Here is a 15,916-nt window from a genome sequence, read left to right on the forward strand (position 1 = left end):
AACAGCTGCTACCCAGATGGATGCTCACAGTCTCAGGACCCCATTGCTGCTGGTTTGCTCTATGCCAGAGGCTGACCCAAAGTGTCTTAATGCTCAAATTTTCCTTCCTTGTAGAACAACAGTCATCACAAGACACTGTAACAAAATAAGGGCTGCATAAAATAAATGTTCTCCTGAGGTTAAAATTATGGGCTTTACAAGAAAATCTATTTGTATTTTTTAAACTGATTCTAAGAAGTTATAAAAGGGGAGATCCTTCTTGCAATGTGACACATTATTTCCTACAATGGCGCTTTGGAACTATAAAAGAATTCAAAAAGTAACTTCAGAACACATCATGACACATTTTTCTGCAAGGTCACAGAGAGACCTTCTTACACAGAGACCTAGAACCACATCATAAGGATTCTCTATACCATGCTAGGTAAACAAATAATCTGCTAAATACTGTGAAAATACCATGAGGATAAAAACATTAAAACCTTGTAACTCCTTGTTTGACCCACCCCCATGAATGACTATATCATTTTTTTAAACGAGATCTTTTTTTCCAATATATTTTTAAGTGTCCATGGACCTTTATTTTATTTATTTATATGCAGTGCTGAGAATCAAACTCAGTGCCTCACACATGCCAGGCAAGCACCCTGCCACTGAGTGCAATCCCAGACCCTTACTATATAATTTTTAAAAAAGAGGAACAAAGAGTATGTGTGTAGATCTTAAGAAAAATGGTACTGTTGTACATTCTATATCCAAGTTTCACGCCCTGAAATTGTTTTTATGACAGCAATGGATCTGTGATGATCCATTTCTCTTTTAAGAAAAAGGCTCTAGGGCTGGGGATGTGGCTCAAGCGGTAGCGCGCTTGCCTGGCATGCATGCGGCCTGGGTTCGATCCTCAGCACCACATACCAACAAAGATGTTGTGTCCGCCAAAGACTAAAACAATAAATATTAAAAATTCTCTCTCTCTGTCTCTCTCTCTCTCTCTCTCTCTCTCTAAAAAAAAAGAAAAAAGAAAGAAAAAGAAAACAAGGCTCTGTGCTCAGAAAACTGAAAGAAATTAACTGGCTGACCCAGAGGTTTGAGTGCCAACAGAGTATTCATACAGAATATTCATGCTATCTGAGCTCAACAGCCCCATTTCATAAATGCCATCCAACACTACTAGGAATAGACTAATGTACACTTTCTATGTATGTCAAAAAGCCTAAAAGATGCTGTTCAAAAAGGCTAAGAACACTATGCTGAGTCAGGCAAACTGAAGAGAACAATTCAATTCTGTTATCTCACTTTTGAATTAATGATATTTTTACACAAGAGAACTGTTTTATGGAAGGTCACTCTCTAGATAATTTTTTCTAACAGACAAACCAATCAAGGGACAAGGAGATCAAGGAAATGAAATTCACAGGTAACTCAAACTTACACATGCAATACGTCATCACCAGCATGTCTAGAAGATGGGGCAGCACCTACTGGGAAACACAGGGCAAGCACTCTCTCGGGCCACTGCTGCTCCCACTCCCTCCTCAGATCCTCCTTCCACCCTGCAGTCCTTCCTTCCCAACACCAGGCCCTCACCCCACTCCTCTCTAACAGCAGCATCTGGTTCCCCAAAAGTAGAAAGCATGTACAATTCTTTCTTTTACTTAGAAGGTAAGCTCGGAGAACCAGTGACTGGAATTAAATTTGTATTTCCTCAGAGTTTCCACTTTGCCAAATTTAGGATGCTATCTGTAAAAGTTTTAAACTCACTTATCTACTTAAAAATAAATAACTACAAATTAATAATTTTAATAAAAGTGAAGGGTTTTGGTCTGTGTTTAGCCTTCTTGTAGGTCTATTTTTTTAAGCTAGATTCCCTATCTCCAGCTCTAAACAGATACCATATGGCTGTTTCCTTGCTAACTTATTTATTTTTCAAAAAATGTTAACTGCAATTTTGGCAGTTCTTCATTAAACATTATTCATAAAACATAAACAAACAGCTCCAGCAATCATCCATGAATAGACTTCAGAAGTTTGTTTAAAAAAAAAATATAGGAAATTTCTCCTCTTTCCTACAGAAAACAATCCCTCCCCTTCCTTTCGTGAGCCCCTCTAAACGATGATGGAAGAGTCAAACTGCTGAATAATCATGTTTTCCTTGGAGAAAATGAAAAGGAAGAAGCTGCTTCTGGGGATGTCCAGTCTCTGGAGTCATGCCAGAGAAAGGGACAGATGTCAGGGTCAGAAAAGGGACAGTGGCCAGCACCATTCCCACAGGTGTGATCTTTGGGTAAATGGCCAAGGCATTATTCCTGTGGGGTTTTTTCCTCTCCAAAAGCAAAATTCAGCTTGGAAAATAACAACTGGGAAGGCAAATAAGACTGGAAAAAGTTCTGCAGAGGTCACAACCCTGTAGACATCTTCTGAGATCACTGATTCATGAACTTGTTTGGCCCAATAGGAAGGGAAAGTGACAATAATATGCTAAATATCCGACTCCATGGATAACCTCTTGCTACCTGGTACAACTGGGAAGTCAGAATATGTGGCCCTAGATGGGACTTTGAGATTACTTACTAAAAATGAAAAAATAAAGACAAAGCATTTCTGGGCAGAATACCTTTTGAATTCAGGTTTTAAATACCACTCACTACTTCAAATGATAGATAAAATATTTTTAGGAAGGAAGAAAGTCGTGTTTACAAACAAGAGAAATGAATCACTCAAACACCTAAGGCTGGCAAGAAGGCTAAAGCCACAGTTCTATGATTCAGACATTACCAGGGGCTGGAGAGGGAACATGGCCAAAGGCACATCAGTCTGGGTAGGACAGAGTCTCCACCAACTCCACAGTTTGTGGGAAGAAACCGAAAAAGACCTGTGACCACTGCCCAGGGCCATGGCTGAGATAAGGCCATGCTGAGGGCAACAGGGGAACACAGAGGGCTGCCTTATCAGGAAAGGTAGGATAGTAGCGCGCTCGCCTGGCATGCATAAGGCACTGGATTCAATCCTCAGCACCACATAAAAATAAAATATTGTGTCCACCTAAAGCTAAAAATAAATATTTTTTAAAAATAAATAAAATCAGTTATAAATGAGGAGCCTAGAAAGGAGATGATCAAAACCAACACACAGAGAAAGGTAAGGGCACAGACAGGGACAAAGACTTCCACTTAAGACAAGCTTCTAAACTTAAAGTGCAAAGCTCATGAAGAAAAAAAAACTCAAGATCAGAAAATAAATTTACTGCTGACAAAATGAAAAAAAGGCACACTGAGAACAACCTTAACATAAATGGGTTAAAAATCCAAAGGGATAGGAAAGGAAAGCAAACAAACAAAAAAGTATTCTTTTGGAAATAAAATCAGGAAGAGGTAGACTAGAAAACAAAAATCTGTTAAAATCCTGAAAATGAGAAATACAGATCAACAGATGGGAGAAACTCAACATCAGCCATAGTCAAAATAGAAAATGAATACCTGAAACCCACTCAGAGTACAGAAAGAGATAAAAAAAAATTAAGTGACATAACAGATGACATAACAGATGAAGCAACACCTAATAGGATTCCCAGAAATGAAGCTACAAAAATGGAGGGAAATCAGTATTAGAACAAATGCCAAAAACTTTCCAGAACTGAAAAATCTTAACTTGACAGCTCCCAATGATCACCAGGTAGACAGGGGGAAAAGAAGTGCCCTCTTAAGACAACTGCAATGAAAGAAAACCTGGAAAGCTACCATCATGAAAAAGAGTTAGAAGGTGATGATGATCAGCTGGCAACAGACTGCCCCCACAGTGACCTCAGAATCCCATGCCCAGGAAGAGTGAGGATAAAACAGGAATATTTCCTGAGGCTTAACAGGTGGGGTTGTAGCTCATGGTGGATCACTTGCCTAGCACTCACCAGGGCCTGGACTCCATCCTTAGCCCTGGGCAAGGAAAGAAAAAAAATTAAAAAAAAGACAAGGTTTACCCTCTATACCTTCTATAGAGTGTTAGTTACTAAAGGAGATCCCCTTTGATAACAATAATTTAACACTCCCCCCTACACACACAAAAAGCAATAAACTAAAACAGAGACTAAAGGCTTCAGAAGTAATTAATGGCTGAGTCAAAAAGAACTGTACTATGTTGATTCTCAATTTAGAATTCTTTCCTCTAAACCAACTCTGCCTCTCAATCTTTCAATTTTATGTTTTGGCATTTTAGGTTCCAGTTAGTTACAAAACTACACTTTTATACCTCCTAAATATTAGCAAATTATTTTTTTACAACATTCACATTCTTCTTACTTCCTTGGAATACGATTAAAATGAGGAAGAATTCTCCAAACAAAACCACCAAAAAATACACTGGAGAAAAGAATAGCCTATTCAACAAATGGTGCTGGGAAAACTGGAAATCCATATGTAGCAAAATGAAATTAAACCTCTATCTCTCACCCTGCATGAAACAAATCAAAGTGGATCAAAGACTTTGGCACAGAGACCGCACCTAAAAGAAGCAAAAGTAGGCTCAAATCTTCATTGTGTTGGCTTAGGACCTGACCTCCTTAACAAGACTTCTAAAGAACAAGAAGTTAAAATCAAGAATTAATAGGTGGGGGGCTAGAGTTCTAGCTCAGTGATAGAGCACTTGTCTAGCATGTATAAGGCACTGGGTTCAATCCTCAGCATCATATAAAAATAAATAAAAGCACTGTGTCCATAAACAAGTTTGAATAAAATAAATTTTAAAAAAAAGAATCAGTAAATGGGATGGGTTCAAACTAAAAAGCTTCTTATCAGCAAAGGAAACAATAATGTGAAGAGAGCGCCTCCAGAATGGGAGAAAATCTTTACCACATGCACTAACTCCAGAATATATAAAAAACTCAAAAAACTTAATACCAAATAAATAAATAACCCAATCAATAAATGAGCTAAGGAAGTGAACATACACTTCACAGAAGAAGAAATACAATCATCAGCAAATATATGAAACAATGTTCAACATCTCTAGCAAATTAGAGAAACGCAAATTAAAACTACACTGAGATTTCATCTCACTCCAGTCAGAATGGCAATTATCAAGAATACGAGCAATAGTAAGTGTTAGCGAGGATGTGGGGGGGAAAAGGTACACTCATACTTCGGTGGTGGGACAGCAAATTGGTGCAACCACTCTGGAAAGCAGTATGGAGATTCCTTAGAAAACTTGGAATGGAACCACCATTTGATCCAGCTATCCCACTCTTTGATTTATACCCAAAGGATTTTAAATCAGCATACTACAGTGACGCAGGCACATCAATGTTTACAATAGCTCAATTCATAACAGCTAAACTATGGAACTGACCTAAATGCCCTTCAACAGATGAATGGATAAAGAAAATATACATACGCACAATGGAATATTACTCAGCCTTAATGAAACCAAAGGTTGAATATTTTCTCTGATAAACAGATGCTGATCCATAATGGGGGATGAGGGAGGGGTGATAAGGAAGAATGAAAGAACTTTGGATTGTGCAGAGGGGAAGGGAGGATGTGTGGGATGGGAAGGACAGTGGAATGAGATGGAAATTATTACCCTTTATACATGTATGATTACACTACCCATGTGACTGCACCATGTACAGCCAGATTGAGAAGTTGTGCTCCATTTGTGTGCAGTGTGTCAAAAATGCATTCTACTGTCATGTATAACTAATTAGAACAAATTAAAAATTGAAAAATTTAAAAATGAAGAAGAATTCCAGTTGAAATTTGTTAGTCATTTCATTAACTATGTACTTGTTTGGTCAAGTTACCTGGAACCTTTGTAATATATTCCAATTTAAATATGGAGGCATATTTAACACAAAAACAATTTTTCCTCCTTATTTTGAAAGATGAAGTTTCAATAAATAATTGACAACCACCTTTGATTTGCACCTCAATGAAGAGAATTTATACATTTTTAAAGCTGAATTATTTTAATGACATTATTTCACAATATTGATATGCATTTATAAAACTGAGACATTGCACATAGCAACTATGTGTATATTATCAACAAAAAATACATGGCTATCTCTTTAACTCAGAAACACACATCAAAACACCAAAATAACAATATATAAAAATCTACCTGGTACTCTTAAGTGGATAAAAAAACAGATCTTAACTCTGAATGATATAACAGTAATTCGTATACAAATATAAGTTGCTTTGCACAACCTGTCATGTAAACACATTCCTCAAAAAGTCTTACTGAACCTCCACATCTGTATCCCCAAGCAATTACCTGCGTATTTTTAGGCTCTATAAATTATTTGTAACCTGTACACAGGTTCTATGGTTTTTCATGTGATGGAACAGGCAATAAAAGGAATATTAATCTCAAATAGCACATAGCCAGACAAGCACCTGCCTAATAGGGATACTGTGTCAGTCAGCGTCATGACATAATGGTTTTTATGTAAGTACACATACAGATACCCTACAATCCCAGGTTCCCAGACCTTAGGGAAGTATAAATATAATCATGAAAATCCCTCCGGATGGCTGGTCAAACTGAATAAACATAAACACAGTCTCTTACATTGAAAGTAACTCCACCAGTATCAGATGTCACTGGGGTATCAGCTCAGTGTTATCCATGAAAGGTCACTTTGCAGGACATACTGAAACACAGTCTGGTCAGAGTGAGTACAAATACCTCAAGAGTATGGGTTCATAACCCTGGGCAAGAGCTGGCGCCACTCAGCTGAGTATTTTTAGACACAGGAGGACAGTCATGCAACAGGGCTATTTCAATGATGCTGTGGGTCCTTCTGTGTAGAGACCAATAAAAGTAATCTTTCCATTACTAGAGAAATTTTCAAAACTGAGGAGTTTGAATATTCTTAATGCAAAATAAATAAGGCACCTAAAATTTTTATGTGTATGATCAAAAATATGTTTTAAGCTATAACACTGATCCACTGATTACAGAAAAAAAAACTCATGGTTATACAAAATTACATACAAGAGGAAGTGAGGGGAAAGGGGAAAAAAACAAGGGGGAGAAATGAGTTACAGTAGATGGGGTAGAGAGAGAAGATGGGAGGGGAGGGGAGGGGGGATAGTAGAGGATAGGAAAGGCAGCAGAATACAACAGACACTAGTATGGCAATATGTAAATCAGTGGATGTGTAACCGATGTGATTCTGCAATCTGTATACAGGGTAAAAATGGGAGTTCATAACCCACTTGAATCAAAGTGTGAAATACGATATGTCAAGAACTATGTAATGTTTTGAACAACCAACAATAAAAATTAAAAAAAAAAAAAAAAAAAAAAAAACCTAGTGAAAAGCCAGACAATCTGGCACAAGAATTAAAGGGCTTTTGGGAGTTTTCTTGTAGGGACCTAGACTCTCCTCTCTCAATTGTAAGGGCAATATATATCACTGTTTTTTAAACAGCAAAACACATGCTACTCATGAACTTTTAAATTTTTTTCTAAAAACTGTATTTAAATAATACTCTAGTCAAATAAAGAGTGAATTTGGATGTACCCCTAACAGTGATGGCTACTCCTGACTTCCCTTCTCAGAACCATCCAACAATTCTAATCTCACCCAGAAACTGAGAGTCAGGACAACAGCACCAAGGGAGGGATGAATGGACCTAGATTGCTGCAAAGTTCCTGCATTTCACCATGAAAATGTAATGTTCATTTCAAATATAACATGATACATTCAAGATGAAGGTTATAATCCTTAGAGCAGTCACTTAAAATAAAAAGCAAAGAAATAGAACTTAAAACCCATAGCAAGGTAAAAAAGATGTATGGAAAAGTGTTTTGGTTAACACAAACAAAGGTAAGAAGGGAGGATCAGAGGAACAACAACAAAAGGTGAGATGAATAGAAACAGAGCAAAAGGGCAGGCCTGAGCCCGAATGCACGAGCAAGTGCATTTATGCAATTCTGCTTACGGCATGAAAGTGCAGTAACAGCTCATTTCTGATGAGGATGATCATCTCAGATGATGGACATGGCTGTACCTTTTGCTGGTCCCTCTCCTGGGAGGGCTTTCGCTTGCTCGGGGCCTGTCTTGTTGCTCAGAGTCTAAAGTATCATTCTGATAATCTGCCATCTCTCTCAATGATAAGTAAATATCTGAATGACAAATACCTGTCAAATAAACGTTCACGGATTCCCTCCCTCCCCTTTCACCCAGTCTTCTGGTTATCAACACCATTCGTTTGTTAACAGAATCCAATTTTTTAGAAATACAACATTCCACTTGTTGCCACTGCATCCCAAAATGTTCTTTAAATTCAATTTCCACAGGCACTTCCCCATGCTGGCCTTCTCCACTCCAGATGGAGAACTCTTATTTCCCTCTGTGCTGCCAACTTCACACTCTGGCCTCTGGCCTGCACCTCCCTCTTGAACTTTCATTTATTAATCAGCTTTTAAAAAATATAGCTTAAATACAACAAAATGCTCATTAAGTATACCTTCCATTGAATTTTGGCACATTTGCTCACCCATGTAACTACCACTACAGTAAAATTCCATCACTCCATAAATTCTCAAGTACTTTTACCTCCTCTGTCTTCCTAGGCAATCAATGATCTGGTTTTCTATCTTCCCAGGGTTTAATATAAATGGAATCATGTACTATAGATAGTCATATATATCTGGCTTCTTTTACTCAGTATAATGTTCTTAAGAGTCATATTGTTGCATTATTAATCCAAATGTGAATTTTTAATAGATATCCCACTTGATCTTCATGTGACATTTCCCCAAATGAACTCCACCTTATTCCTATAAGTTGATGGCTGTGCACTTATAAACTCGGGAGTCATTTTGGTCTCCACCTTCTTTACCTGCTAATAACACCAAGCCTGTCAGCACTAACACTAATTTTGCCTCCAATATATCTTTTTTTTTTTTCAATTTTTTAGTTTCCACCTTTACTTTATTCATTTATTTATATGCAGTGCTGAGAGTTGAACCCAGTGCCTCACACATACTAGGCAAGCTTTCTACCAATGAATACAATCCCAGCCTTTATCTCCAACATATCTTTTCGAATTTGCCTGTTTCAGTCTCACTGCCTGAACATGCCCCTCTGTGCTGAAATTCTTGTAAAAACCTTTTACCCAAAGTCCCCCAGCTCCCTCCCAGTCCCTTCTCTTCAACTCAGAACCTACTCGACAAATAAACTGTGGTAAATGCAAGTAAAATTAATTCATCCCCTGCCTTTACAGCTTCAGGGGATGAGCTAACCCCTTACTTGGCATTCAAAGTCTACTCTTCCAGCTTCCTCCCCTGTACCAACAACTCTCCTCACAACTCCTAGTCATCCTCAAAACTCTACCTGCAATTCAATGATCTGAACTATCCCCTGAAGAACTCCTTTCCTGCCTTATGAACTTCTTACACACACTTCTATCCAACTGCCTATTTCACTCTATGGCAATTAATTATCTGACAATGAACATCTTCAGGGTAATTAATTTATTCTTAATTCATGTTTGTCAACAAGTCACCTCAACAAGTTTTGCATTTTAAGCAACAAAATAAGAGAAAAAACTGACACTCTGTTAAGTATACCTGTTCCAAATATCCCAAATCTATTAGAAGGGAAGTACTGAATTTGTTCACAATGATGCCAGTTAACAAGTAAAGTAACATAATGGAAAGTGTCAGCTTACTAGTACAACAGGATGTGCCCATACAGCCGCTCTTGCTCAGTGGTGACATCACCCATTTGAACAATTGCCAAATGCCTTAGAGATGAACTAAAAGAAGTCAAAACACATTAAAAACTACTCACATTTCACCTTCTATCCTCACTTTCTTTCCCTGTTAACCAACAAGTATTAAATGTTTCTCCAAGAAGTGCAAACACAGGAAAAAGTAAAACCATAATCCTCTAGTACAATTCTCCAAGTTTGGTGATGGATGTTGCAAAGGCACTTTTTTTTTTTTTTTTAATCTTTTGTTAGAGACAGGGTCTCACTGAATTGCTTAGGGTCTCGCTAAGTTGCTGAGCCTGGCTTTGAACTTGTGATCCTTCTGCCTCAGCCTTCCAAGTCACTGGGATTAAAGGCATGTGCCACCGCGCCTGGCTGCAAAGGCACTCTTTAGGAAGTGGTGCTGGCTGAGCACCTGAAGGGCCTTCAGGTGAGGATGTCAGAGACACTGGAGACTACAGCCTACTTCCCCAGAACCAGTGCTGCTAAGAGAAGACACTGCCCACGTGTAGCAAGTGCCCACATAAAACAGAACCACTTTAGGAAACCTCTATGTATTTCCACTTGCACAAATACAGTCAAAGGCTTTACTTAGAAGACTGTCACTGTTAGAGAATGTTTCAATGTCCCAAAACAAAGAGATTTTAGTGCCTGCAGGAACTGTAAGAATTATCTATTTGCAGGAATCTGAAATTTGAAGACAGAAGATACACATACTACTGTATTTGAAGATGTTAACAAATGAGTAATGCACTATTTTAAGACTTGTTGTATCTCTCTCAACAAATAGCACTCAATAAAGACACAACTGAACTAATTAAAGAAGCTGTAAACTTGTAGATGCAAACTGAAAAGGTATTTTCAGATACTGCAGAAAAGAGAACACATCGAGTATTTTAATAGGTACATGTTCTCAATTTTCAGAATACTAAAGTATACATATATATAAAAATGTTTATTGTTCTATGGCTTCAAAATCTCAAGAAATTACATATAGCTACAGGATCTAGAATCAAAATTGTAAAGCAATCACATCTGCAATAATTTGAGAGAATTAAAGTAGGACATAAGCATCTTTTTAAACTAAATTATAAAACCCTAATGGGAAATAAAGACAAAGGAGAAATAAGAAGATTCCATCTAGAATATTAAATATAGCATTTTCCCAATTAATATGCAGGCTTGACATATGATCAAAAATGTGGTGGGAAGAGCCTCCCAGAAGCAGAGATGGGAAACAGCAGCACAAACTACTGAAGCCAGGAGGTACGGGAAAGGAACGGGGCCAGCCACACTGCATGGCAGTAGCCATCCCAAGCAGGACTGCTGGCTGGTTCATCCTTCTTTGGGACCTGAAATTTTTTTTCATCAGCTGGAAACTGCTCTCTGCAGCCTGGACTATTAAGAATAAGACAATTTATCAGAAAAATTAAATAGACACAAACACTAAAGGATATTTGCAAGGAAAAACTTATTTGCCTTTTCTTTATAATTTAAATCATAATAAAATTTTTAAATAAATAGGTTTATATATTTGTTCTAACTTTAAAATAAAGCTAAGTATAGCTGGGTATGGTGGTGCATGCCTGTAATCCCAGCAGGTCAGGAGGCTGAGGTAGGAGGATCACTAGTTCAAACCAGCCTCAGAAATTCAGTGAGGCCCTAAGCAACTCAGCAAGACTCTGTTTCTAAATAAAATACAAAGGGCTAGGGATGTAGCTCAATGGTTAAGAGCCCCTGAGTTCAATCCCTGGTACCAATCAATCAATCAATTAATTAAAACTAAGTGTGATTATCAGTGATATGGAAGATCTGTGTTGAAGCAGAAGAGTTTTTCTTTAATATTAAAAAAACAAAATTTTAATGAATAGGGAGGACATGATAAATACGACATATAAAAATTCCCTATCCTCCTGAAAATATGACAGATTTAAATTACTTTAAAATTTCAAACTAACAACTGAAAAAATCAAAACTAAAACAATGATATATGACTTTATACCCTTTAATTAACAACAACAAAGACTCCACAAGATCCAGAACTTCTAGACTGAAGATGTCTATAGAAAACCTGGTGTGCATTTTACCAATCTTTCCAAAGGAAATATGGAAACAAATGACAAAAAATTTAAATCATTTTAAGTTGTTAATCTTATGAATCCCACTTATAAGACTGAATGTTTAAACAAATAATGACCAAGTGAATACAAAAGTAGATCTTTAATCATACATTACAAATGACAAATTCATCAGCTTTATCAATACAAACAATTCCTGAATTATACAGGTGGCTAAGTTTGTAAAGTCTACAAATATAGTTATAAAACACATATATAAAAGGAAGCATATCAACCTAGAGTCTTCCCCAGGAAATGACACCAGTGTTTCTTCATATCTTAAGAACTCTCACTTGCAACTGTATAGCAATACTGTTTTAAATTTAATAGAAGGCCTTTATCTTACGATTGGCTGGCTGCAAACCTGTTGAGTAAAAAAAAAATTTAAAAAAATAAAAATAAATAAATAAAGATAAATAAGATTTACTTTATGGCCTTAAGAAGATTATTCCTATTTAAAAGTAAAACCAAAACAGAAAATATATCATAAAACAAACTGTGATACCTTCTAAAATGTTTTAGGATCAAGGTAGACAGAGACCAAAATACCTATTTATGAGCCCCTTTCTTTAGAAACCAGCACCTTCACTCAGTCTGGCTCCACAGAGAGCAGTCAAGATGGATAGCAACAGTGAGAAACAATCATCTGAGTTGGAAAGACGGAGCAGTAGTCTGGAACAGAAGACAGCTCTGCACTAAGAGAATGGACTTCATCAAGCATCCATGGCCTACCTTACTTGTGGCTTTTCTTGAAGTGCCTACCTAAGTCTGAGCATGTGTGGTCAGTACTACACAACTCTGGATCATGTGCACATGAACACACAAATGCACAGGGACCAAGCACAGTTCGCCCTGTCTGAGCTCTTTAAAAGCACATACAGACGGGCCACCTCTTCCTGGGCTGGGCCCACGAGTGTCTACTCACCTAGTGGAGCTGCTCCTGCCACTGCCTCCCCATTCATCCTGGGGTACCACAGGTGGCACGGGCACCAAGATGTCCAAGCAAGTGGTCTGTCAGAAGCCAGGAAGACATCACACGGGAGCTGGTACACGGCCTCTGGACTTCAGCTGAATGCAAGGCTAAAAGGTTGGCTTTCACAAGTACAGTCGACAAAAAGCCATTACTGCACCCCATGCAGGACACATGTACTGTGGGTCTTGAGCTTCCCATGCTTACAATCAAAGGGGTCCATCTCTTTCTTGGAGAATTTTCATCCTTGGGCCTTCTCATCACGTGCCCCTCTCTCCAAGCGCACTTTCCAGTGTGGATATATATATAGGTCACCTCTATATGACCTTCGTATTGACCAAAAGGTTTAAGGAGAGCTTTGGGAAACAGGAATGTTTGAAAGCATGACTCTACAGAGAGATGAAGATGAAAACAGTATTGAAATGCCATTTGCCTTATACAGCTAAAGCCATGGAAGGCCACAGGGTGAGTTTACCATTATTCCTGTACCAGTTGGAGCTCTGAGTGAGTCAAAAGAACAGGAATTTAGAAAACTCTTCAGTAAATATCTAGCAGATCTTAATAATCTCTTTGTGGTTTCTCTGATTTCTGCCACTAGGATCAAAGGTTGTTACAGTTCCTATGATGAATCCTGGGAGGAGATTTATAGATCCATTGAACATCTAGATAAAAGAGGTATGAGTATTATAGAATAATCATATCATGTATCTTTTAGCCATTACTTGAAGAAACACCATAATACTATATGTGGAAGGCATCCCATTAGGTTGTTATTAAATGCTATCACAGAGCTCCAGAAGAATGAAATGAATATGAGCTTTTCCTTTTTGAATTATGCCCAGTCAAGCGAGTGTAGTTCTGCCTTGAGTTATGTAGCTGGAGCACTCACAGTCCACTGAAGCTGAGTCCTGGGGATGCCATCTGTACATACTCACACTCTGCCTAAGGTCCCAGCCTATCTTCTTACCAAAATATTGGTTCTTGTAGGGGATTCTGAAACCTCAAACTAATAGAACTTTCTTCTCTTCTCTTCTAGTAGGTATAGTCCTTAATTTCAGTTCATTAAAAATATTTATATTGGGCTGGGGTTGTGGCTCAGAGGTAGAGCGCTTGCCTGGCATGCTTGAGGTACTGGGTTCGATCCTCAGGACCACATAAAATAAAAAATAAAGATATTGTGTCCACCTATAACTAAAAAATAAATACTAAAAAAATACTTTATAGTTTTGGGCAGTGGAAGGAAGGCTGGTATCAAAAATATTTTGATTATAAAAGGTGACAATATAAGGCCTAGTTGTGAGAGAGTTTTTTGAAAGTAACTTGTAAAGCATTTACCATATCCTAAGTTTATACCCTTTGCAGACTTGTGCATATATATTCTGCTTTCAGAATATTATTGCAAATTGTACACAAAAAAGAGTGAAAGCTTTTTACTCAAGAAATTGCATTTATAAATGATCTGTATCAGAATATAACAAACCTCTAGTTATAGACAATTACTACATTGGCCAAAAATATATTTTAAAATGTTCAACATCATTAGCAATTAGGGAAATGCAAATCAAAACTGCTCTGAGTTAGAATCTCACTCCAGTTAGAATGACAGCCACCAAGAATACAAACAATAATAAATGCTGAAGAGGATGTGGCAAAAAGGAAAACTTTTATACTGTTGGTGAGACTGTATATGAGTAAAACCACTACAGGAATCAATATGGAGGTTCCTCAAAAGACTTAGACAAGGAACCACCATATGATCCAGCTATACCACTCCTCAGTATTTATCCTAAAGGATCAAAGTCAGCATACTACAGTGACACATGCATGCATACCTAATTTAGCAGGACAATTCACAATAAACAAACTATGGAACCAGCCTAGATGGCTACCAATAGATCAACAAGTAAAGAAAATGTGGCACATATACACAATGGAGTTTTATTCAGCCATAAAGAAAAATGAAATTATGTCATTTGCAGGAAAATAGTTAGAACTTGAGATTGTGATGTTAAACAAAATAAACCAAACTCAGAAACTCAAGGGTCCGATATTTTCTCATATGTGGAAGCTAGAAAGGAAAAAGAAAGGTCAGGATGGAAGGGGTCTCATGAAAATCAAAGGGCAATCAGTAGAGGAAAAGCACCAGGGAGAGGTCAGAGGAGAGAGAAGGGGAAACACTAAGAAATTATAGTCTAATATTTTTATATCGTGTACATGTATGAATATATAATAACAAATCCCATCGTTATGTATAACTATAGTGCATCAATTTTTTAAAAAAGGTAAAAAGAAAAAAAGCTGGAGAAGTGAAAATATGGTGTCAGGTAAAGTCTCTCTGAAGAAGTCACCTTAAGGAAGGTAAAAGATATCTAAGTGTCGGGAAGGCAGAACCAGTCAGGGCATACAGTCAACATCATGGCCCTCAGCCTAAAGGCAGGGGCAAGCTTGGTTTGCTTCAGGAAGACTCACCTCAGAGACAAGGGACAGAGAATGAAGTCAGAGGCACAGTGATCCAGAGAGGTCTTGTGGCCATAATTAGGAGTTAAGAGACCAGTGGAGAGGGCTAAGAAAGTCAGAGGGCTTCTGAGGGGATGCCTGGATGCCTCAAAAACATTACTGTGGTCATTATGTAGGATAAAGGAAAGTCAGCAGAGAAGCCAGTGGGCAAGGTCAGTGCACTAACCCAAATGAAGTGGTAAGTGGACCAGGGCTAGGTGCAGAATGGGCAAGTGAAGGGACTAGGAATATGTATATATATATATTTCATATTTATAATTTTACATGCATATACTATGGGTCATGGCAACTTTTAAATGAGAAAGGTTTTATTTATATGAAATTTGTAAACTTCTATTTTTCAATTAATTATAATGCAATGAAGTTAAAAACTATGCTTAAGATAATTTTTCTTAATCCAGAGGATACCTGGGAATATTTTAATACCCTTAGGATCATATCACTAATATCAACTGCAGTTCAGGAAAATAAGTATTCCCAATTCATTGAAAGACATATAAATGGTATTTTATTGAAATGGCTTATTTTAGGAAAAAGTGCAACAAAAAGGTACTTGCCACAAAAAAAAAAAAAGCCCTGACATTTCTACAATC

At 37.5% G+C, this 15,916-nt stretch overlaps 1 protein-coding gene and 1 pseudogene across 7 annotated transcripts in view; one reads left to right on the top strand and one right to left on the bottom strand.

The window, feature by feature from the left end:
* Window positions 1-15,916, bottom strand: part of Tulp4 (TUB like protein 4) — a 220,620-nt gene that overhangs the window by 117,831 nt on the left and 86,873 nt on the right. The gene's annotated exons all lie outside the window — the stretch shown is intronic.
* On the top strand, window positions 12,970-13,705 carry LOC144365978 (protein MEMO1-like; annotated as a pseudogene).

This window comes from Ictidomys tridecemlineatus, chromosome 8, assembly GCF_052094955.1.
Source record: "Ictidomys tridecemlineatus isolate mIctTri1 chromosome 8, mIctTri1.hap1, whole genome shotgun sequence".
Taxonomy (NCBI): domain Eukaryota; kingdom Metazoa; phylum Chordata; class Mammalia; order Rodentia; family Sciuridae; genus Ictidomys; species Ictidomys tridecemlineatus.